Raw genomic sequence first — 25403 nt, forward strand, 5'->3', positions numbered from 1 at the left:
GGTTCCCAGACTGTGTGCCAAGGAATACCAGTCCTCCTTCAGACTGATGGATAGATGTTCAGTGGGAAGGCGTCCCATGGCAAAATGCCTTTGGAAAACTCTAGGTTAACTTGTTCTTTTTTTTTTTTTCAATTGCAGGATGCATCAAAGCCTTTAAAATGTATATATTTTATTTATTAATTTGAGAGAGAGAGAGTATGAGATGGGGAGAGGCAGAGGGAGAAGCAAACTCCCTGCTGAGCAGGGAGCCCAAAGTGGGGTTCCATCCTGGGACTCTGAGATCATGCCCAAGGCAGACACTTAACTAACTGACCACCCAGGTGCCCCTGATATGTTTTTTTTTAAAGAAAATTCATTATTAACATCTTACACAGTGGTGTCCCCAAGGGCAGAGTTTGGGAAACTCAGGTGTGGTCAGTAAGAAACCCATGAGGAAAACCAGCGAAATGGAAGCAGCACACACTTGAGTCCCACAAGACCGGATTCAAATCCTATTTCCCACAATCCTAAATCCCACAGACCGGATTCAAATCCTATTTCCCCTGTTTACCAGCTCAGCAACCTTGCCAAGTCATTGAAGCAAGTTGCCTCATCAGTGAAATCGGACCAATAATAAAAACTACCTGGTGGGCTTCTGGAGACAAAATGAAAGTATAAGCAAGAAGGCAGACACACACTAGGTCGTTGACTATCACCATTAGGATCTTCTCATCTAAAAAAAAAAAGAAGAAAGAAAAGAAAGGAAGGAAGGAAGGAAGGAAGGAAGGAAGGAAAGAAAGAAAGAAAGAAAGAAAGAAAGAAAGAAAGAAAGAAAGAAAGAAAGAAAGAAAGAAAGAAAGAAAGAAAGAAAGAAAGAAAGAAAAAGGATATTCTCATCTGTGTTTTGGAAAGATCCGAGGGCAGCTGGCCTGGAGGTGCTCAGCCAAATTCAGGCCCAGAGGCTAGGGAACTCCCCTTGCTGCTGCCTGAACAGGTGGGCAGTGGGGCGAGGGGAATATCCCACAACCCTGACAGGCAGGAAATCGCAGGACGGGGCAGCCCCATGGAGCCAGAAGGGACTTTGGAGGGCACCCCTGAGTCTAGTTTAATCAGGACAGAAAACCCAGGCAGAGCACATGTTAGAGAGAGAGAGAGAGAGAAAAAAATAGAATTGTTGGATGTGTAAAGCCCCCTCTGATGAACTCGGGCCCTACAGTGTGACTTCAGCCGGACTCTAAAGGCTTCTCTTTGATTTATTCATTTTTTAAGGATTGTAGACACAGGGGACACCTAGGTGGCTCAGTGGTTGAGCATTTGTCTTTGGCTCAGGGCGTGATCCCCAGGTCCTGGAATTGAGTCCTGCCTCGGGGTCCCCGTGGAGAGCCTCCTTCTTCCTCTGCCTATGTCTCTGCCTGTGTGTCTCTCATGAATAGATAAATAAAATCTTTAACAAAAAAAAAAAAAAGAGAGAGAGAGAGAGAATTGTAGACACTGTGATCACTTTCCGTTTCAAACCACCTTTCATGTTGTTTCTCTTTGCCAGACTCAGAGAGTTTTTATTATGTTTCCCGGCCTACAATAACAAAAGAAGAGAGAATACATTTTAGGTGGGGAGATGAGTGGCTCAGCCCTTGCCCGAAGAGCACCACAAATGCAGGTGTCTGGGCGCTGTCATCGAAGAAGGATTCTGTAGTTCTGCAGCCGTGGGGCGGGTTGGGAGCGGATGCCAGGGGCACCTAGGTGTTCCCACACCGAGAGACATCAGCAACCCCCTTACCAGCCTGTGTGATCACCACGAACCCACCACTCCTTATGAAGAACAAACTGTCTTGTTGCAGAAGACCAACCTGAACCTCGAGACCTCCCAGGAAGATAGCTCAAGGCAGCACCGTTTTGTAGCTGAGGACACTGATGCTTGCAGAGGCTGTCACTTGCCTGAGGTCATAGAGGTCATAGAGCTAACTGTGGCAGAGCTGAGATTCCAGCTCAGGTCTTTCTGGTTCTAAAAGTTGATCTCTGCTATCCTCCCCTGTCCTCGTGTCTTTGGAGGAGGGCACAAATAAAATGCTTGGCACTGTGCCTGGTACACAGAAGACATGTGCTAAAGGTTAGCTGCTCTTATTATCAATGGTGTTATTCCTAAAACTCAGAGCAGGGTGGCTGTCAGTGGGAGAATCTGAGAACTGCTGCGTCCCCCCACCCCCCAGCCCCGGAGGTGGTAACAGCACATTTGTGCTGAGTGTTCTCATAGGCATTTCCTTTACGCTTAATGGCCCTTGGAGCCGGAGGAGAACCTCTTCCTGCACCCCGGTGTGGGAGTTTTACAGGCAGGGGAACCAGAAGCTGGGACTTGCTGCGCTCAGGCAGTGAGGAAGGCAGAGCAGGACCTGAGCTCAGATCTCTGGACTCCCTGGCCGGGACTCCATCCGCTTCCTTGACGGGGCTGCCTCCCGATTCCCAAGAGGCCTGCTGTGGATTAAGGCAAAAGCTCCAGAAAGCCTCCTTTAACTTGGCTCTAGACCTGTTAACCAGGATGGGGTGGGGGGAGGCCATTTAATTATATTGATAATCACAGATGATGATGATAATGATGATGCTGATGATGATGATGATGATTCAGAGGGGGAGGAGCAGAAAGGGAACAAGAGGGAGAGAAAGTATCTCAAGCAGACCCAGGCTGAGCACAAAGCCCAAAGCAGGGCTCCATCTCACGACCCTGAGATCATGACTTGAGCTGAAATCAAGAGTCAGATGCTCAAGAGACTGAGCCACCCTGGCACCCGATCACAGGTAATATTGCAGATAATTAGAGATGGCGGTATCTGTTACCTAGCTACTGTGACAAATGGGCACAGACTGTGGCTTAAAGCAACACTTCTTTTTCCCCCTGTCATGGTTCTGGAGACCAGAACCCCAAAATCAGTATCACTAGGCAGAAGCCAAGACATTATCAGGGCTGTGGTCCCTCTGGAGACTCTAGAAAAGAATCTATTCCTTGCTTCTTGCAGCTTCCTGGGCTGCTGGTTCCTTCACTGTGGCCACGTCACCCCAGGGCCAGTATCTTCACGTCTCCCTCTGTTCCATCTTCACATTGCTTGCCCCTCTGTATGTCAAGTCGCCCTCTGCTTCTATCTCATAAGGACACCTGTGATGGCATAGAGGGCCCACCGGGATAAACCAGGATGACTGCCCCATCTCCAGGTCCTTAAGTTAGTCGCATCTGCAAAGATCCTTTTCCCTTATAAGGTAACAATCACAGGTTCCAGGGATGAGAATGTGGCCATCTTTTGGAGGGCCATTTTTCAACAGCCACAATAGCTAGATAAATTCACTTATCTGCTAGCTGGTCTTGATGGTCCTGGGGGATGGGAGCTGGAAGGAGAAGGTCAGACAGGGCTAGAAAGGAAGGCAGAGAAGCAGCCTGGGGTGGGCTATCATCTAGTGGGCCGGACAGTCCCTCTGAGTTTTAGGGGTGCTGAATGAGCATCAGGGTGCTGATGGGTGCTCTCAGCATAGCATCAGTAAACTGCAGGCTACCACTGGCTGCCTGTTTTTATAAATTTTCATTAGAACACAGACATGCCCATTTGTTTCATATTGTCTGCCGTTGCTTTTGAGCACGATTGAAAGGCAGAGTTGAGCAGAAGCTGCAAGAGGCAATATGGTCCACCAGCCTAAATCTATCTGCCCTTTGAGAAAAACTATCTCAGGGCACCGGGGTGGCTCAGTGGTTGAGCCTCTACCTTTGGCTTGGGTCGTGATCCTGGGGTCTTGGGATCGAGTCCTGCATCAGGCTCCCCACAGTGAGCCTGCTTTTCCCTCTGCCTATGTCTCTGCCTCTCTCTGTGTCTCTCATGAATAAATAAATAAAATCTTAAAGAAAAGAAAAGAAAAGCTATCCCAATCCTTGCACTGGGAGATAAAAGAAGCAGGGAAATGACTCTGTTCTTTTTTTTTTTTTTTTTTTCCTGTCTTTTTTCCCCTCAGAGTTTAATTTTGGGTAGTTGCTAATGCTGTCTTCAGGTTTACTCATCTTTTCTTCCGCAGTGTCTAATCTGAAATTAATACCATACAGTGTATTCTTTCCCCTCAGATATTGTATGTTCATCTCTAGGAGTTTAGCCTGGATCTTATTTCCTATTTTCCATGTCTTTACCAAAGATGGTCATTCTCCTCTACCTATAGGGTGTGTTGTAGCTGTTTTTATGCCCTTGTTCACCAATTATACAGTCTGCAATTTTTCTATTTCTGTTAGTTGATTTTTTCCTCATTGTGGGTCACACTTTTTTCTTTTTTGAATGCCTGATAATTTTTTATTGGATATCAGACTGTGAATGTACTAGTTACCCATTTATTCCCCCACAGTTTCAAATGTATTCTTCATTGCTGGCCAGGGACTCGAGCATTTTTTCTTCTTTGCCCCTGGCACCAAATTAGGCTTTGACAGTAGGGGGCACTAGAGGGATTCTGTAGGCAAAGGGGCTTCTCTTCCTTACTCTCAGGTACTTCTACTGGCCTCTTGGTCCTGCTGCATGGCTGCCAGGAGAGTATGGGGTACAGCCAAGGGGCCCCTCCCCATCAAGTTTTAGCAACCCAGTGAATTACAAGATTTTCCGCTCTGGCTGGTAGCAACACGGACTATTCCTATTCCTGGTCCTATATGAGCAGCAAAGATTGTTCTGTCTGTTCCTCTCAGGTGGTCATTTCTCTGGCTTCTGATAGTTTCTTCACATGTTTGCGCTGATCAGTACTTAGCTGATGACTTGAGCAGGACCCTGTGCAGATTTCTGGAACTTTCTCTCTGTGATGCTTTCTTCTCCAGGTCTCTACCTTGCAAAATAGCTGCCCTGGCCACACAGCTCCACCTTCTCGATTCGGGGAGGCTACCAAAGTCCATCTGATTCCCACTGCCCACACCGTGGCTTGCAAATCCTCCCAGGCAATCGTAGGGCTCACTTCATCTGTTTCCCATCTCTCAGGGGTCACTGTCCTCTGCTGCCCGATGTCCAATGTTTTGACAACCATTGTCACATATATTTTGTCCAATATTTAAGATGTTTCAGGCTGGTCCCTGGGTGCTCTGTCTTGATCAGACACAGAAGTCAAATCTCCTAATTTTAAAATATTCATCTATTCATTGCACACACAGAAAATTACTGAGCACCAGCCATCCAGATGCATCAATGAACAAAGGAACCCAAATCTCTGCCCTCCCAGAGCTTATGTTCTTATGGCAACCGATGAAGAAAATCTCTAATGCTGTGTGAGCCCACAAAACATGTTCTGGTGTGGACCACCAGGCCATGAGGTCCCCTCATGATCTCCCTGTCCCCACATTGTACTCAACTGCAGCTCTGTCCTCTTCCCTTGCCTCCTCCTCCAGGCAGCTGCAGTGCTCACAACTCCAGAGATGGCCCTGCCTTTTCTTTCTCAAGATAATTAATAGAATTCTTCAAACTGCTTTATCTGTGCGTGCCTGTGGAAAGCAGCATGATGAATGCCTCCAAAGCCTAGAAAGTATAATTAATGTTTTTAATTATTATCTTTCTAACATCATGGAAGGAGTTTTCTTCCTTCCTATCTCCGTAGCATCACACTTACTCTGTAGTAAATAGATTGAGATCGAATCTCTCCCCTTGCAGGTCACAGATAACCAGCCCTCATCAGCACCTTGCATCTGACAGCTAAAAGCCAAGGTCTTATTTATAGACGCTGTTACATACTAACCGCCCCCCCCTTCCCTGCCAAGGTCATCTTTTATTATTATATTTTAAATTGGACAGATGGCCAATGCCACATCCATCTTCTTCTGCAATTCTGCCCAGTGGGTACAGACTGGGTAATGGCCATAAGTATATCTGTATATAGATTTAATAATAGCTTGATTGAGATTCACATGCCGTAAAAATTCACCCCTTTAAAGTGTTACAATTCAGTGACTTTTAGTATATTCACAGAGTTGTGCCACCATCACCACCATCAATCTTAGGACATTTTTGTCACCCCCCAAAAAAACCCCATAGCCCCTGGTAGTCACTCCTATTTCCTTTAACAACCCTGGTCCTGGGAATCTACCAATCTACATTCTGTCTCTGTGGATTTGCCTGTTCTGTGTATTCCATGTAAACATGGATATGGTCCTTTGTGACTGGCTTCTTTTACTTAGCATCATGTTTTAAAGGATCACCATGTCAGTACTTCATTCCTTTTTATTACCAAATAAAATATCATTGTATCTATGTAGCATATTTTTGTTTGTCCCTTCATCAGTTGATGGACATTTGGGTTGTTTGGGGTGTTATGAATGGTGCTATTAGGAACATTCATGCACGAGTTTTTGGGTGGTAGACATAAATGCTTAATATCAATTTCCATCAGAACTATGGTTGAGGATGTGCTTGAGACAAAGTCAGTGATGGTGGCCACAAAAGCCAGCCTGTTTTCTGACTGTCACACTGATGGAGGCTTCAGGGAAAAAGAAGACAGGAGAGCAGGCTGCTTCTTTTCTTTTCTTTTCCTTTTTTTTTTTTTTTTTTTTTTTATTTATTCATGAGAGACACAGAGAAAGAGGCAGAGACCCAGGCAGAAGGAGAAGTAGGCTCCCTGCAGGAAGCCCCATTCAGGACTCGATCCCAGGACCCCAGGATCACAACCTGAGCTGAAGGCAGATGTTCAACTGCTGAGCCACCCAGGCATCCTGGGCAGGCTGCTTCTTAGAAAATTTGGTCTTAAAAAAAAAGAGTGTATGCCTGGGTGGCTCAGCAGTTTAGCACCTGCCTCCGGCCCAGGGCGTAATCCTGGAGTCCCGGGATCAAGTCCCACATCATGCTCCCTGCATGGAGCCTGCTTCTCCCTCCGCCTATGTCTCTGCCCCTCTCTCTCTCTCTGTGTGTGTCTCTCATGAATAAATAAATAAAATCTTTAAAAAGAGAGAGTGAGAGAGAGAGAGAAAAGAGAAAAAGAAAATTCAGCCTTATAAACAAGAGTCGAAGACTTGCTTTTTGCCAGATGCTGAGATGAGTGCTGGGGCTGTAGCCTCCTGTCTCCCCTCTTCTTCCCTGATTAGCTTCCACTCTCTCCCAGATTCCAGGAGGTGCACTCAAGGGTCTTTGCCTTGTGGAAGAAGCAGTTGCTTGACTTCAGGATAGTAAGTGCCCCAATGACAATAGTTCCTGTCCTGGAACAAAAGTAGCCCATGAGAGGGACATTCAATCCAGTTCTGGGGGATCAGGGAAGGCTTCTCAGAGGGGGTGACCTCCGTTATTTCCACATTATACTATACAAATTTCTAAACCTACAGAAAGCCTTACATGCTCATTACCTGAGTTTAGGGACTGTTAATATCTTGCTAGATTTTTTTTCTGAAAAATTTTTAAGGTAAATTTCAGATATTGTGGCAGTTTACCCCTAAATACTTCAGTATTGTACATTGTAAATATTGTACATTTTTTAAATGAGTATATTTTCCTGTATACAATACTCTTATCACACCAAGAATAAATTATATTATTCCTTTGATATTCTTTTTTTTCCATCTTTATAGGTGTAGTTTTCTTTTTTTATAAATTTATTTTTTATTGGTGTTCAATTTACCAACATATAGAATAACACCCAGTGCTCATCCTGTCAAGTGCCCAACTCAGTGCCCGTCACCCAGTCACCCCCACCCCCCCGCCCTCCTCCCCTTCCACCACCCCTAGTTCGTTTCCCAGAGTTAGGAGTCTTTCATGTTCTGTCTCCCTCCTTTGATATTCTTAATACCCAGTTCATATTCAAATTTCTCCAATCATTTCAAAAACATTATTTATGGTTGCTTTGTTTGAAACAGGATCTAATGCACGTGGGGGTCTACTTTAATCTCCAACATAAAGGGAGGGCAAGGGGACTCTGTGCACAGAGGCAAGTCCCTAACAAAGTCCCAGGAGGAGTCTGATATGCCCAGAGCTTGGGGTTGTGAAGAAGGGTCCTGCTGTTTCTTGCAGTGGCCACCAGGGTTCATGATGTCCCCTCAGGATGGGAAGACCTTGAAACCTTCCTTTAGTCAGGGGAGAGGTCCATCCATGGCTGCTCTGGAAACTTCCACTCATGAATGATTCCATCCTGGCTCACCTTGTGCTCATGATAGCGATGGGCCCTGCCTGGACTCCCAAGACAGTGCTCTTTCTACTGCATTGCGCAGCTTCCTCCAAGGCAGGAGACCTTCCTTCCTCAGTCATGGTCACACTGGGTTGCTAGGACAGTGGCAGATCCTGACTGTGTGATGGCCCAGGACATCACTCTCACTTCCCCAGATGGCCATTGGGCTGCTGTGGCACCCCTGGGTGACTCTTCTAATTGTTGATCATCAGATAAGGAAATGGTGGCTCTCTGTCCTGAGCCCTGCCCTTTGAGAACAGCTACGTGCTCCTGATGTGGGTGCAGGGGTGACCATTTGAGAATCAGATCCCACTTCCCAGCAGCCATTCATCCATGTCTTGGAGATGTCGCTTCTTTCTGTGACGGAACCTCAGATGGAAGCCACTCTTCATCAGACTTCACTTTGCTGGCCTTGAATCCACTGATAGCCCCGGACAGGAGCCTTCCTGGATGTGTCAGAGGAGCACTTAAACTCAGCCAACAGGGATGGAGGGGCCCGAGGCAAGGGCCCGCTGACCGGCTCTGACTGCCCCCAGCACAGCACCAGGAAGCCCAGGCATCAAGTGCTGGGCGGGGATGGGTCTTCCTCACTCATCAGTAGAGTGTCTTTCCAGGCAGTGCTCTAACCCAGGCTTTACCTTCGCCAAAACTTCCCTCCCAGCTTACTTCATCAGGCTCAATAAGCAAGCCCTGGAGAGCTAGATAAGTAATCCAGGGAGCCACTTCTATTCACTCATTCATTCAACATATATTTATTAGCCCATTTTGTTTGCCAGGCACTGTTCTAGGGGCCGGGCACATAGGGATGAAAGACACCAAGTTCCCACCCTTGCAGGACTACATACAGTCCAGTACATTCATTTGCAGTTAACTGATTTCAACCAAAAAACAGAACAGCCAGAGCACTGAGCACTGGTATTTGCTGACCCATCATGGACAGGGTCAAAACAGTGGTGTGGTCCATGGATCTTAATGACCAACTGGTCCCTGAACCACCAGAAACGCTGCAGGTGCCTGTAGTGATGCACTTCAGGAAACCCTGCTTCCTATCATTATATACTAGCCTTGGAGCATGGTGACATAGCCCCTGTCCCCGCAATTGGCCTTGCCTGGTCCTAAGACCCCTCAGGGTCCCACTACTCATCCTTCTCCAGAGAGCAAGCATCACCAACATAGATGGTGCAGCTTTTTGATAAATTATTATTTTTTAAAGATTTTGTTTATTCATGAGAGACACACACACACAGAGAGAGAGAGAGAGAGAGGCAGAGACAGGCAGAGGGATAAGCAGGCTCCTTGGGGGGAGCCTGACATGGGACTCGACCCCTGGACTCCAGGATCATGACCTGAGCCAAAGGTAGAGGCTCAACCACTGAGCCACCCAGGTGCCCCTAGATAGTGCAGCTTATCCTTGTCCCAGATATTCCACCTGGATTCACTCTGAGGGGGAAGTAGGGGAGTGGTTTGAACCCTGTATTTTAACTATACCTCATAGGTTCTCTTTCAAGATTTAAGAGTTATATCTTTTTTAATGTATTGTTATCTAAAGATACCCATCTGTACATAATAGTAATGATGATAGCAGTTAAAATAATCACTAATAATAACTCTTATGCATTAGACACTGTTTTAAGGGCTTCAGGCTTTGCATACATAAAATAATTATAATTAAATGTAAATATAAGTATAATTAAATGATTATAATAAATAATCTTCATTGCAGGACACCCCTGTGAGGTAGGTGTAACATTATTATCTTCATTTCACAGATGAATAAACTAAGGGTTAGCAAGGTTAAGGGACAGATCCAGGAGGAAACCTTCCATCCGCCTCCAGAGCCCTGCTTTTAACCGCGGTGACGTATGTGTTACTTTGGGATGTATTTGAAACGACGCCATACTCCAGAGGAAGTTTTCCAGACTCTGCAGGAGGAAGAGAGAGACTGGCAAATCCGGAAGGGACATCATCTGGAGACTCCCAGATCCCCACACCTGCTGAGGGGTTGTGAACTACAGATTCCGGGGTCCCCCTGCAGCCCGCCTGCATCAGAATCTCTGGGCAAAAGCAACAAAACTCATTATGTCAAAGTTCCCCAAACGACTCTAATGTAGCTGATCCAGGCACTAACCTCAGGGAACCTCAGGTCTACTCCTTCCACTTTACAGGAGAGGAGGCTTGGCAGCTGGTTTGGCTCCTTACACAATGGGGGTGACCCGGAAAGGACCTGGTGTGTGTGGAGCTATGGTGACCAAGGTGCCACTTGCTCCTGGGCAGCTCCTCTCTCAGGTGATTTTCTGGTGGGAAGGTGTCAGCCGGGTTTTCTCCGCGCTGGCAGTAAACCCTGGGACAGTTGGGCTCCTCTGTAAGTCACACAGTGAACCCAAGTTTCCAGAAAGGCTCAGACCGAACCTAGAACAGGTATGGGACAGGTGAGCTAGATTCATGAAGGATGTCATATGAAATGACATGACCCATGCATGTTTCTCACCTGAGGACACGTACGTGAGGTCCTCAGGATTCTCTCGCGCCAAAAGACTGCGATGGACCTTGGGTTGGAAGTCCCATGGCAGGAAATTTACCGTGACACCGATGCTGCGTTTGGGGCTCTATGTATCATTGTAGGTTTAATCCTTCGTGGGATTTTTGTCCAAGTAGTTGCTTCATTTGATCACAAGGTGGCGCTAGAGGGCTTGGCGTACAATAATTGGCATTCAGGTCTTTAAAAAGAAACACTCAAAAAATAAAAATAAAAATAAAAATAAAAAATAATAAAATAAAAAGAAACACTCAAGATTGCTCCCTTCTTAACTGATCAGATCTTACATTTTTTCCCCTACTCTGCACTTTCCAATTGGTGAGGGGGACCACCACTCAATGATAAACTTATTTTGATATATTAACTCGGACACTTTTTTTTTTTTAACATGGTTGTGGCTATATGGTAGTATAATTGTTTAATCACTTTTATATTTGATATAATATTTTTCTATGTTACTACAAGTTCTTCAAAAACACGTTTATTGCTACACATAACACAGTGTATATTAAGGGCTCACTTGGAACCAGGCAAACATTTGCTGGGTGTTTTATGTGCATTTTTATAGAATCCTCGCCACAGTAGTGCCTACCCATTTAGGTGGACTCTTATGACCTGTATTTTACCGGTGAGTAGAAAGATGCTTAATTGCCTTTCTCTAATCACAGTGCTATTTCCTTGGGTTTTAACCATTTACCTAGTGTGTCCATTTCATTTATTGCCAAATTTCATTATTTTAGAGCTTCAGAAAACATCTTTATGCACAAAGCTTTTTCTGGATTCAGGAAATATTGCTGAAAGTGAACTTATCACATCTAAACATTTGTAAGGCCCTTGATAAATATACAACACCAAATACGAGACAGTTTTCAGGAAAACAAACTCAGCCTGGATATTTTATATTAAAGAATTATTGTTCATTTTTCTAGGTGTGCTTTGGTTATGTATGTAAAGAGCCTTTCCTAGGGGCACCTGGTTGGCTCAATGAGTGGAGCTTGAAACTCTTGATCTCTATGTCATGAGTTCCAGCCCTACATGGGGGATAGAGATTACTTAAATAATCTTTTAAAAATAATAATAATAAAAAGCCTTTCCTAGAGATGCATAGTGAAGTATTTACAAGTGAAATAATATTATCTAGAATTTACTCAAAAATAATTTAGGTAAGGGAGGAGTAGGGAGATAAATAAAAACAAAATTAGGCATGTGTTGATCACTGATAAAACTCTGTTACTGGGGGCAGGTGGCTCAGTGGTTTAGTGCCGCCTTCAGCCCCAGGGCCTGATCCCGGAAACCCTGGATCGGGTCCCATGTCAGGCTCCCTGCGTGGAGCTTGCTTCTCCCTCTGCCAGTCTCTCTCTCTCTCTCTCTTTCTCCCTGTGTGTCTCATGAATAAATAAATAAAATCTTAAAAAAAAAAAAACAAACTCTGTTACAATTTCAAATATGCTATTCTTTCTACTTTTATATATGTTTGTAAATTTCTATGAAAAAAGGTTTAAAATATACCCATAAAAAAACTTATAATCCACAGTAGAAGCGAGACCCATAATTCTTATTCTGCCAAATTCAGTGAGAAAGGCAAGAATAATGGGGTAGCTTTCCAGAAGAGTTTTGCTCATCTCTCTCTCCACATCAAACAAGAGTTAAGTTCTCCCTAAAACCAAAACATATCAATCACTTTTGTTTTGCTAAGACTTTTCTTTATTTTTAATAGGGTCATAGAACCAGAAAGGGTCTTTGAGATCTGGTCCTAATTCTTCTAAACTACTGAGAATCCTCTTCTGAATTATAATCAATGCTCTGTGACAATTTTGTGCATCCACCTCCCAACCATTGCTTGGGACAGGCTTTAAATTTCTGGAACAGTCCAGTGTTCCCTTCCTAGTGGGCATCCTCACCTATCATTTTAGATTTAAAAGGCAAAATGTTTTGTGTGTTCTGGACAAGGGTAAGCATTGAGCCTTTGGAGACTCCCCAGGAGAGGTCACAGCATCACAATGAAAGGGAGTTAGTTATACCCTTTGTCACTCTGTTCACATACCCCTTCCTGTTTTACTCCCATTCCTTCTCTCTAGGCACTTCTTCCTGTGGGCCGGCACCTTGTCTATTTGAAAGTTGCTCAGAGAGTAGATCTTAAAAAGTTCCCATCACAAGAAAAAAATAATTTTTGTAGCTATGTGTGGTGTTGCATGTTTATTAGTTTTACTGTGGCGATCATTTTCCAATAGACACATAAGTTGAACCAGTATGTTGTACACTTGAAAATGTTATATGTCAATTATATCTCCACTAAGAAAGGCAAGAAAAAAAGGAACAAAATGAGTGCTTAGTAAATATAAGATGCCTTCAGCTTTTAAATATGTAATTATAAGTTTATTACTATTTTATATTTAATATTAGATATTCAGGGGGGAAAGAGTTCTTTTGCAGGGAGAGAGCTCTTAAGGGGAAAGAAAGATTGGCACATTCTTTTCCCTCATTTTTTCCCTGACTTGGCCACAGTAACAGGAATTTCTACCTATCCTTATTATATTCCATGTGATTCAGGAAATAAAATCCTTCAAGGGGAGAGAGTTCACTCTCTCAAACAAACACCACTGTTGTAGGTTTTTATTAGGCTCAGTGGATGTTGGATACAAAATCATTGGAGTCACTGCCCTTCTCCCACCACACAGAGAAAGAATTTCCATACTATTCCTCAGGCCTTAGAGACTCCATCCTATGGATTCAGAGTCTGCACTTCTTTTTTCTCAGGAGGCCACTTTGTTCCCTTGATGGGACTTGTCAGTTTGAAGCTTCTGAGGCATAGAAAGAAATGATGTCCGTCACACTACCATGGAGTGAGAAAAACTCTGGCTCATCCCAGCAGCATCTAACCTAAAAATATCTCAATTGCAGGAACTTTGCCTTTCTTTCCTTCTGGTAGTCAAGGCTACAGGCAGACAGGACCCTTCCAAGCTCTAGCTGGGTGGAAACACATGTCCATAAGAGCCAAGGTGAGAAGAGCTGATGGACATTTCTCCAGTCCAACAGGCCCAGAGAGGGTCCTTCTTATGATGGGCCTGAATCTTGCAGGAGGAGAGACAAACAGGATCTGATCCCTGCTCTCTTGGAGCTCACTGTCCAGGAGGTAGAGATGCCAATAATGACTTGAATTACTCTTGGTTAGCATCACAGAGGAGATACGCAGCACCAGCAGGACCCAGACCACTCTGATTTACAACCTAGGGCCAAAGGAAATGGTTGCCAGGGGGATGGGGCTCAATTTCACCTTTAGAAAAGGAAGATTCTGTTAAAAATGAAGAGGCCTGAGAAGAAGGAAGTAGATATTGATGAAAAAGATTGCAAAAGTTGGGATTTGATATTGATATTTGATATTGATTGATCTCCAGAAAGGGAAAAAAGGCAAGGTTTCAAGTTGTTCCCATCAGTGTAAACACTAACCAGAATTACAGCAGATACATGAATTCTATAGTCAAGCTCTTGAAAAGGTCACTGAGATATAATCACAGCTCCGTGGGAGTCTTGAGTGATGCTGACCAGGCCCCAGAATGTCATATCCTTTAGTGCTATGGCAAGCAAGTCACCTCCATGGATTGATGTCCGTCGTGGGCACCTCCTCCTCTGGCATTCCACCTGCAAATGAGATCCTTGCAGATGAGGGCCTAATCTTCTTATCAGGCATTTCATTTTTTGGCATCCAACTATTCTCTGTTGCCCAAACACCATTAGAACTACGTAATGGAAACGGCGGGGGGGGGGGGGGGGGCGTAGATAGAAATAACAGCCATCCTATCACACTCTCATATCAATGAATTAAAATTTCCATTTCCAGTCCTGCATACAAGATGAAGAGCACAGGCCTGTGGGCACATTATTTGGTGGTCATAGCAGACATCCCAGGGCCTGCTCTTGCCAACACCCACTCTTACATTTCCTGGCACCAATGGACAGATTGACATCCTGCCTACCGGACAGGAAACAGATCATCAGAAATGTGTGACCTGACCTGGGTGGCCAATATCACCATCACCATCCCAACATGGCTCAGAAGGGATGGGAGAAACCAGACTAATGGAGCAAAGTTGGGATGAGGTGAGAGGTAGCCAGTAGGTGTTTTGGAAAGGCCTGAGTAAGGGTCAAGAAAGACAGAGAAATGACCTGAGATTGCCAGAGTACAGATATCAAGAATTTGACAAGAGCATTTCAGGGGAGCAGTGTGGAAGCAGAAGTCCCTCTGGAGCAGGTTAGAGAGGATGATAGGAGAGGAAGAGAACCTTTTTGAGAAGTTGTGCTCCAAAGGATGGCAGAGAATGGGACACGAGGGAGTCTTGGACCGGAAAGTAGGGAGTTTTCAGAAGAGAGCCACTCCGGCATGTTTGTATGTTGGTGGGACTGAACCAGTAGAGAGGAAGAAATTCATATGCAGGAGGAAGAGGGGAGAATGACCAGAGCAACAAATTCCTAGGAAGCCAGGACTGAGGACAGGAAACAGAGTATGCGTGAAGATGCCAAAGGGAGACCTGGTGCTGAGAAGACGGAGGGCTTCCAGTCCCCCTGGGCCCATATGTCCAGGGATGGAGGAGAGGAGGTCAGCAGCTATGAGGGGGAAGGTGGTGTTGGGCATCTACCTGTAGGGAGAGCAGTCAGCTCTGTCCCAGAGAGCAGGAGAGTGAACCCACTGGGGCAAGGCAGCCTTGCTGGCCTGGCTGGAATGCCCATGGGAGAGGTCTGTGGTGATGGATTTAAAGTGGAAGCACGAGTGAGGGTGAAAGCAGAGAGCCCAGGTGAGCGCTGATGGTGGCTATGGTGGCTGGGGGGAAGGAGAGAAGCAGACACACTGCAGAGTTTGGATGTGTCCAGACCAGGACTTGCTCATGGACTGGATGTGGCCAAGAGAGGGTGAAATCAAGAATAACTCCTTGTTTTTGGCTTGAGCAAGTGAGCAGGTGGGCCACGGACTAAGATGAGGGTGGCAGAGACCAAGAGCTCCGTTTGAGGAATTTAAATATGAGATGATATGCAGGCATCCACAGAGACCAGCAGGCAGGTGGGGAAGGCTGGAGTGTAATGGGGAGCTTTTCTCCTCCTTTTTGCTCTGTAATATGTGAGAACTATGCACAAGCCGGGCCTAGGTGTGTGACATCACCGTCCTGACTTGCACGAAGAGGAGGAAAGTCTCCTGCACACTAGACTGAAAGCTCCTTGCAGGCACAGCCTGCACTTTGTTCACTGATGCATCTCTAGAGCCTCACAGAGCAGTTGGTTTCAATCAATATTTTCTGTCTAGATAGATACATAGCATCATGGTACCCCCCCACCCCCACCCTCAGCCTCCAGTAACTGGGTGACTACCTTCAGAGCTTCTTGAGAGAGGCCTTGTTAATCATAATAATGACAATGACTTGGGGGATGACTTATAGTCAGGGAGGACCAAGTACTCTTCTGAATAATGACTTAAATGGGTCACACCATGATTGCTCAGCTTGACACGAGTAGCAAAGTGGCTGTGGGGGTGGGGGTGATCAGAAAATGGGAGGAAGGCAAGTCCAATTCCATCAAGGAGCTGGGTTTGCTTTGTGACCTCAGGTTAACCACTTGATTTCTCCCACTCTTTTGTTTTTTGGGGGTTGGTTTTTTTATGGAAGTGATAGAGACCTACCACCCCAAATGGCCATAGGTGCCACTAATAAAATTGTGACACTTTCTGTGGCAAACAAGGAAACTTGATAAACCAAAAGCTGAGTATGTGTTCTCAGAAGCAAAGACTTTGTCTCTACTCTAGGAAACTTAGCCAGGGTCCTAGGTACTGTGAAAGAGGCCAGTCGTTTTCTAGCCAACAGACAACTGTAGGACTTGGCCTTAAGGAAGGTAGACGGAAAAATGTAGGCTGTGGCTGTTCTGCTCTTAGCCCGTGCATCCCAGGGACCAGCTGGGAGTGTTTCCAGTTTCCTCTGGCTGAATTGAGCAGGTGTTCCCTGTAGGGTGGAGGCCTCTCTGATCTCTTCCTGCCAAGTGTCACTGGTCTGTGATGAAAATCCCCAGGAGAGCTTCACGAGGACCAGGTGCCTGGAATGTATGTGTGCCACGGGAAGAAAGAAGAACAGAACTATGCAGGATGAGGAACAGGGATGCCATAGACATTGGAATCTTCTCATAATAGTAAAGTGACCACATGGCAGGCAGCCAGGTAAACAGCCATAAGACAATAGACAGATGGACACATGTAGAACATAAGGCATGGAATGGCCTAACCTCTGTGATTTTTAAAGGAGGCTGAATCCCAACAAAGGTCATCCATTTCTTCACCACACATTTCTCAAGAGCCAATTATGTGCCAAGTGCTGGGCCAGTGTTTTGGTTAGATATTGCTGCACAACACATCACCCCAAAAACTCAGAGGCTTAAAACAACAGCTATTTTATTATTTCTCACATAGCTGTGGGTCAACTGATCTCAGCTGTGTGGTTCTTTTGCTCCATATGGTGATGGCAGAGGCTCCAGTTATTTGGGGCAAGACTCAGATAGAACCTTCAAGGTGGCTCACTCACAGAGACAGCAGTTGGCACTGACTGAGGGCTGGGAGATCGCTTGGGTCTTTCACCTGGCATGCCTCAGTTCTCCTCTGTATGGCTTCTCCACATGGCTGGGGTTTCTCAAAACATGGTGACTGATTTCCAAGAGCCGGGAAGTGGAAGCTGACAGTCCCCTTGATGCCCAGGCTCTGGAAGCTTCTGCTGCATTCTATTGGTTAAAGCCAGTGTTAGTATGTATCAGTTACCTATTGCTGCATAACAAATAATTCTAAAACTTAGTCGTTTAAAATGATGATAAATATTTATCTCTCACAGCTTCTGAGGGTTAGTTAGGAAATATGGAGCAGTTTTGCTGGGCAGTTCTGACTTGGGGTATCTCATGAGATTGCAGTCAAAATGTCAACCCAAGCTGTGCTTATCTGAAGGCTTGTCTGGGACTAGAGGATCCATTCCCAAGATGGCTTACTCATAGAGTTGGCAAATTTGGGCTTGCTTCTGGCAAGAGGCCTCTGTTCTTCTGCATACGGGCCTCTCCATAACCCACATGAGTATCCTTGTGACATGGGAGCTGGTTTCCCCGGAACACGTGATCCAAGAGACCAAGACGGTCCTTTACAAGCTAGCTTTGAAGACAGATTTCATCACCCCTGCCATATCTTTTTGTCACGCTAGACTAGCCCTGACTTGCAGTGGGAGGAGACCATGAAAGGACACAAAAGACCAGGAAGTGAGGATCACTGGGACCATTTGGAGGCTGGCTATCACAGAAAGCTAGCTCAAGATTCCAATGGGTGGAGAAATAGACTCTTCTACCTCTGGCTGGGAGGAATGACCAAGACTTTGTAACTGTCTTTACTCCACCAGAGCCAGGCCCTAGGGATTTAGCAGAGGACCAGACAGAAGAGTTTTGAGCTTGCAGAACTTACAGTTTAGATCATAGTCTAGGTCCTACCATCCAGGACCACACTGAAAACTAGTGCCAGAGAATGGATGTGGCTATTATTTTCCTTGTACAAATGGCAAGCCTGAGGCTGAGAAAAAGTCAATAATACACCCAAAGTTAAATAGTGAGTAAGTGGCAGAGCTGAGGTTAACACTCAGACCCTTCTGATAATCCAAGCCAAGCCCTCCTTTCCCTTAGCCTATACTGATGCTCAATATATTACAATGTTAAATTTTAAATAGGGAATACAACATTGTATACGTGAAAAATAACAACTATTTAAATCGAACTCTGCTTTTTATTTTTTATTTTTTTTATTTTTTATTTTTTTAAATTTTATTTATTTATTTATGATAGTCACATAGAGAGAGAGGCAGAGACACAGGCAGAGGGAGAAGCAGGCTCCATGCACCGGAAGCCCGATGCGGGACTCGATCCCGGGTCTCCAGGATCGTGCCCTGGGCCAAAGGCAGGCGCCAAACCGCTGCGCCACCCAGGGATCCCCGAACTCTGCTTTTTAAAGAGAACAGAAGGAAATACAACCAAAATGTTGACGGTTTTAATAAGTAGTAAGAAAATGAGTGAGCTTTTTTTCTTCCTTCTTCTAGGTTTTTTTTTTTTTTTTTTTTTTTTAATACTCTAAATTGAGCTTCTATCTCTTTCATAATAGGAAACCCCAAACCATTTCCTGCTGTGGTGGATCGCACAGGCCCAGGAAGAGAGACGGGTGCTGGGAGGTTGGAGGAGGACCTGGGAGGGGGGGGTGCTGAGGGAGGACCCCTCCACCTGTGGAGTTTGGTTCTTCCTTCACTGTGTGGCATTCACAGTGCTTCAAGTGTCTGGGTCTTTTGAAAGTTATGGAGCTGCTAATTAGCTCACCTGTGCAAACAAAGCTGACCCCTCCACTGAGGTGTGGGAGGAAGAACCTCCTCTAAAGAAGAGCTGTGCTTCCCACTCTCCAGGAGTGGGCAAGGCAAAGGAAAGTAGAAGGCTAACGTTCCTCCTTCCTGATGGGACAGATCTATAATGCCATTTTCTGGTCCAAGATCAAGGTAACTCCTTCTCAAATGTGAACTTATGTACTGATAGAATATTTGATATTGATGCTTTCCTGGAAATTCCAAGATAGGTAGTTACTGTAGTTAAGACTGTCTGGTTCGTTTAAAGTATTAGAAGTCCTTTTAGTTTGTTTGTTTCCTGCGACCATGCGATATCTTCTTTCACTTTTATTGCTGAGGCTTAAGCATGTCACTCTATTGTCTCCTTCCATTTTCCCTAGAGTGAAAAACAACAGCCTCCATTAATTGAGCACCTATTATGTAACGATGCTATATTAGGCATTTATGTATACAGCGAATCTTTACAATATCATACAATGTGGGCATTTCAATTTACAGATGAGAAAACAGGGGCTCGAGGAAATCCAGTATCTTCTCAAGGCCACATGGCTCAGAAATGACAAAGGCAAAACCTGAACCTAGGTCCAAATGGCCCCCAAAGCCATTAGCCTAACGCTGATTCCCTAAAGAGAACATTATAACAGCATTAAAAGACATTTGAAAGCTTATATCCTGATACCCCAAGATGGCAGTTTGGGGGGATTGTATAAGGCACTCTTTTTGAGATTGGAGTTTGTATCAGTAACTTCTTAACCCCACTTGAGAACTTCCAGCCACTGCTGCAGCGGCCAGTTCGTGGTTATACTCCTACCAGCTTCCAGCAGGTGCAATCTGACAGTGTCTTGCCTCAGGCCCACAGCTGGCACCTCTCAGCCCCAACCCAGGCATGTGTCAACAGCCACTTGGTGCCTGGCCAGTGCATCCTGGAGTCAGGGCTCATCCTGTGCAGAGCCTTTCACCAATGGGGGCAGAAGCCTTTGGATAAATGCTTTCTCCTTTCTCCCCCATCCCAGATGGTGGGTCCTGAGATGTTTCCACAGGGCTTCTCAGTCCCTCCAAATTAAGCAGCCTGGAATGTGGCCATCCCAATGACACATTATCAAACATTTCTGCTTTTATCCTTGCTTCAAGTCCTGAGCTCTGGGTATGCTTCCTGGCTTCATACTCCACAATAATGTATTCAATGTGAGTTTAGTCTCAAGCTGTGCCTTCTGGGGAACCCTGGCCAGTACAGATTCAAACATTTCCTTTGCCTAAGTGCTACTCAAATACAGACTACCTTTGTCTTCTGAACTGCATAGGTGTTGAGAAGAATAGATGTGTGGAAATGGTCAAGACGAGCAATTCCACTTTAATTTTAATTCTTTTTTAACAACCTGGTCAGGAGCTAACATTTCCTACCGACTCATGGGAAATATACCAGGGTATATAAAAATATAAATATATTATATATAAATCTCCTTTTCAAGATTTAAAAATCAAAACCAAAGACAAAAAGCCCAACATTCCCCTGTGTTTAGGTGGATATATATGTTGTTAAATGGCCAGCTGAGCCCTCCCATTTCTGTTACTTAAGGGGTGATATGGGGCAGCCTGGGTGGCCCAGTGGTTTAACACCACCTTCAGCCCAGGGCCTGATCCTGGAGACCTGGGATCGAGTCCTGCGTCAGGCTCCCTGTATGGAGCCTGCTTCTCCCTCTGCCTGTGTCTCTTCCTCTCTCTCTGTGTGTGTGTCTCATAAATAAATAAATAAAATATTTTTTTAAAAGGGGGGGGTTGATGTGTTCTGATGGGAATGAGAGATGCAGGGTTGGGGCTACACTTGTTGGCTGTGCGGCTGACCCTCTCATCCCTGGGGTTAGGACTGTGCTTCAGGGTGATTCTGGGCAAGCTGGAGATCGAATGTCCCGTGCTGCAGTAGAGCAGTGGGTCTAGTGGTTGGAAGGTAGCCAGGATGGTGGGTGACATCAAGGTAATAGAGAAAACAAGGGAATAACTGTTGTACTGTGCATTCATTCTCTGAGCATTAGGGGCAATGGGGAGCTGAGAGGCAAGGCATGGAGTGAGCAGGAAAAAGGAGGGAAATATTAGCCTTTCTCCCTAGAAATTCCATTCTGGCTCTGCTCCACATCAATTGGAAGCCACCAGTCCCCCAGTGACCCTGGGAATGACAGAGCTTTGAGACATTTATATTTGGTAAACCCAGGTCTCACATGCTAACTGTGGCCACACCTGACTTTGTCATCACTGAGAATCACTTTTCTGTGAAAACCTTGCCTCTACCATCCTATACTGAATGAAAGCAAGACTGGCTCTTCTCATCTTTCCTGCCTATCCTCTCTTCCCTGGATTTCCTTCTATCTCTGTCCAACATAGGTAGGACCCATGACCCATCACTTCAACCCCCTCTTGTCAGTATCTGAGCTGTTTTGTTTTCCTCCTGTTCCTGACCCTGTGGATTTGTGACTCTGGATTCCCCACACCTGGGTCCAGGTGCCTAGCCCTCCAAAGACCTGGGGCCACTTCAAGTGCCTGGGCCCCTGAGGGCTGCCCAGAATTCTCCCTCTCGCAGCTCCCTCTTTCATTCCTCTCAGAGGCTTTTCCAGTTTCTTCACTATTTCCTGCAAACCCCTGTTATCACCTCCCACCTACTCTCAAGAGATGACTTTGCTTCTCACTTTAGAGCTAAAAAAATAGAAGCCAGCAGGCAGGAATTTCCTCAACTTCCTGCCTTCCACCTATGAATGAAGCTGCACCCACACCCATTCTTAGCTGCATGGAACATATTGCAGTGGAAGAGGGGACCCTCTTCCTGCTCCAGCATGGCTCCCTCTCCCTGTGGGCCTCCTGGGACCCTGTCCCATGGCTCCTCTCTTATCCAAATTCTTCATTCTCTTTCCTTAGCCCAGCTCTGGGGGGGTCCTCTGTATTTCCCCACCTATGTTGCTTTGGTTGGTGACTCAATAACCATCTAATTTCCAAATCCCAAGGTTCACTCCTCAGACCTCTTCCAACTTGAACCTTCTGAGGCTATGTTGCTATTGACCACTTCTTTCTCCAATACCTTCTTCCTCAGCTTTGGTGACAACATTCTTTCCTGGGTTTTTATCGCCCTTCTGATTTCTCTTCTTAATAGCCTTAAATTGGCCACCCCTAAAACATTACTGGGGTTCTCCAGGGGTTATTAGTGTCTATTCTGTGCCCCATTAGCTCCTGGGCTTATATTCACAGAAGCCTATAATGGCTATCAACTTGATGATCTTTCTCTACTAGATCTTGTCCCCAAATTCATCTATCTATTCTTTCTTTCTTTCTTTCTTTCTTTCTTTCTTTCTTTCTTTCTTTCTTTCTTTCTTTCTTCTTTTTTTCTTTCTTTTTCTTTCATTTTCTTTCTTTCTTTCTTTCTTTTTTTCTTTCTTTTTCTTTCTCTTTCTTTCTTTCTTTCTTTCTTCTTTCTTTCTTTCTTTCTTTCTTTCTTTTAGGATTTTATTTATTTATTTATTTATTTGACAGAGAGCAAGCACAGGCAGAGGGAGGGACAGAAGGAGAGGGAGAAGCAGGATCCCCACTGAGCAGAGAGCCCAGTGCAGGGCTCCATCCCAGGATCCTGGGATCTATGACCCCAGTCGAAGGCAGACGCTTAACCAACTGAACCACCCAGGCACCCTTCCACCTTTTTTTCCTACTTTTTTATAATTACCTTCATCTCCATCCCCAGTGTGTAGTATTCCATCTGGTACTTACTGAGCTCTCAACGATTGCTCATCAATGGTACAGCTTGCGGCACAATGGATCCCTAGCCTTTGTTAGGCAAACAAGTGGATCAACATTTTTGTTTTTGTATACTTCTGTAATCATTTCTTCCTTCAAAAGTGCAATGCAGTGTCAAAATATTGAATTAAAAATCTTAGAGCATTTTTGTTTGTTTAGAGTTTCAAGAGAAAAGAGGGATTATCTTAAAATGTCATAATGGGGAATAATTTAAGTATGCCAGAACCTAGGTAGGCTTAAGCTGAAATCTGGGTTGTGAAAGAGATTGGGTTGATGGTTGGGACAAAGTGCAGGGGGCAGATGCCAGAGTAATACTAACAATTTGGGCTTGAATTTCTATGACTTCTGCCTCTACCTCTAAAAAAATTTTTTTTTTACTTTGTACATGATGTACATATAGAGCAGCTATTTGGGGCATAGAGTAAGGACTCTTGCTTGATATCTAAATTTAGCATCAGAATCCTTGATCTTTGTCACAGGCACTCTAATGAGTCACAGATGCCAAGCTCTGAAATTACTCTTTTCATTTGTAAGTTCAAAGTACATGTATATTCACATATGTATTCTTTATTTGACTGGATTTTCATACCAGCCCAAGGAATCAGAATTTGTTATTATCCCATTTTATAGATGAGCAATCCAAGGCTTAAAGAGATATAATTATGTAACTTGTTCAAAGTCAAACAGATGTAAGTTAGAGCAGTGAAACTTCAACTCCAAGGCAGTGCTTCTATGTCTTTCATTAAAAATTAGTGATGTTTGCTTCTTTTTGCCTTTTGAAGTTATCCATCCTGTTTCTGGCAGCAACAAAGGGCATTTTGGCAGACACTGGAGCAGAGCAGTTAGGAGGATCCTAGTCATTAGGGTCATGAATGCTGGCTCTTTCTTTAGCTAGTCTTGTGATCTTGGACGCATCAGCAATCCTCTCTGGGCTTTAGTTTCTGCATCCGTAAAATGGAGAAAATAGCAATCCTATCAACCACACAGGATTATTGTAAGGTTTCATTGAATTAATATGTAAAAAGGCCTTGACATAGTAAGGTGTATAGTAGCCTCTTAATAGGCAGGAAGTGTTAATATTATGTTATTATACATTCATTTATTTTTCAAAGCACCCAAATTCCTCACTTTTCAAAAAGGAGGGATCCTTCTAAGTGTTCATGCTGGATCTTATCGGACTCTAGTTTAGGTCAGGTTGATAAGGCATTAATTAATCTAAGATTTATGTAGGGCTCGAAATGGACACAGAGGGGGGCGCAGCTTCCGTGGACCCTGGCAGTGGTGCAGTTTCAGGACCTACCCTCCCAACCCCCCACTGAGGTGGGGGTTTTAAGATGTGGCCAGAAGTTGGGGGCTGTTTCTCCACCGATGATCGCTCTTGTTGCACATTTCCAGATACCCATGAACGGAGCCCTCTCCTGTTGAGACAAGAGTTTCTTTTCCTTTGGGAATGCCAAGAGGAGACATGGTAATACCAGGCAGTGATATCAGCAAGCGGGAGACTTAACCCTGACAAGGCTGATCCATGTGTGTGTGGAGCCTTCCCTGGCAAACACAGTACCTAGCAGATACTATAGCAAAAGATGGGTTTTCCTGTGGAGGCCATTTGCTCTTCATAGGGGGTGTCCAGGTGGATGGGGCTGACCTTGAAGGCAGTGACTTCCAGGTCAGATGTGTATCTGGGACACCTGGATGAGGAGAGGAATGTGGCTGGGAGAGTGGGCAGGGCTCAACACATCGGAAGGAAGCTCCAGAGGAGCAAGGCACCCTCCTGGGCTTATGACTGTGTCTGGGTGTGTTTGCCATTAAGATATTTCAGCATTGTCTCACCAGGCAGAGAACCAGGCAGGTTTGTTGTTTCATCCCAGTCCAGTTCCCTTCAAATTCAATTCTTAGCATGACCCACTTAGGGCACTGCTCTGAGTTTAGTCCTCCAGCCCAGCTAGAGAGTCTCCCAGCCATATTACTGATTTTGAGGATTTAAAAAAAAAAAAAAAAAAAAGAGTTTTGCTTTGTTTTTGGCAGTTAAATTTAAATGTCGTTACTATGATGGACTCGAAATATGCCCCGGAGCGTGTGGGTCTTGCACCACCTGCATTAGATCCATGGGATATTTCCCCAGTCTCATTCCAGTCGTGGGAAATTAGAGACTCAAGTGGGACCTAGGGATCTTCATGCTAAAATCCTCCAGGGTGAGGCTGAGAAATGTGCCTTTTGAAGTGAATTTTTGGAATTGGACGGAATAGATGACGGCTTTCTAAAACCCAAATGTCAGTGACTATGCCCAGCGTGAGACCCCTTGCGTTCTCAGCCTCAGTTTCCCCCTCCGATCGGGGCCGGTTCTGTCTCCGCTTGTTTACCTAGGCTGCGGGACAAGGAAATTAATAAGCGCAAAGAACTGAAGAAACGCAGCAGCCGCGGGGCTGGGGAGAGAAGAGAAGCTCTCGCCCCTCCCATCCCGACTCTTCCAGGTAACGCCGCCGCCGCCCCTCTCCAGCCCCGTGGGCGGTGGTCCCTTTAACAGACCTGACCAATCGCACGCCCATTTCCGAGGCCGCTCCCCGGCGCGCGGGTAGGGGCTGGATTGGCCGGGCCTGGCG

The 25403-nt window shown here is 45.2% G+C and overlaps 1 long non-coding RNA gene across 1 annotated transcript; it reads right to left on the reverse strand.

Annotated features, from left to right (window-relative positions):
- Window positions 1-17124: 17124 nt before the first annotated feature.
- Window positions 17125-25251, reverse strand: LOC119873412. The gene is made up of 3 exons (XR_005364006.1): window positions 22777-25251; window positions 19013-19408; window positions 17125-17398 (listed from the first exon to the last, which is right to left on the reverse strand). It is a non-coding gene; the product is annotated as an uncharacterized LOC119873412 (long non-coding RNA).
- Window positions 25252-25403: the final 152 nt, after the last annotated feature.

The sequence above is a fragment of the Canis lupus genome, chromosome 9, assembly GCF_011100685.1.
Source record: "Canis lupus familiaris isolate Mischka breed German Shepherd chromosome 9, alternate assembly UU_Cfam_GSD_1.0, whole genome shotgun sequence".
Taxonomy (NCBI): Eukaryota; Metazoa; Chordata; class Mammalia; order Carnivora; family Canidae; genus Canis; species Canis lupus.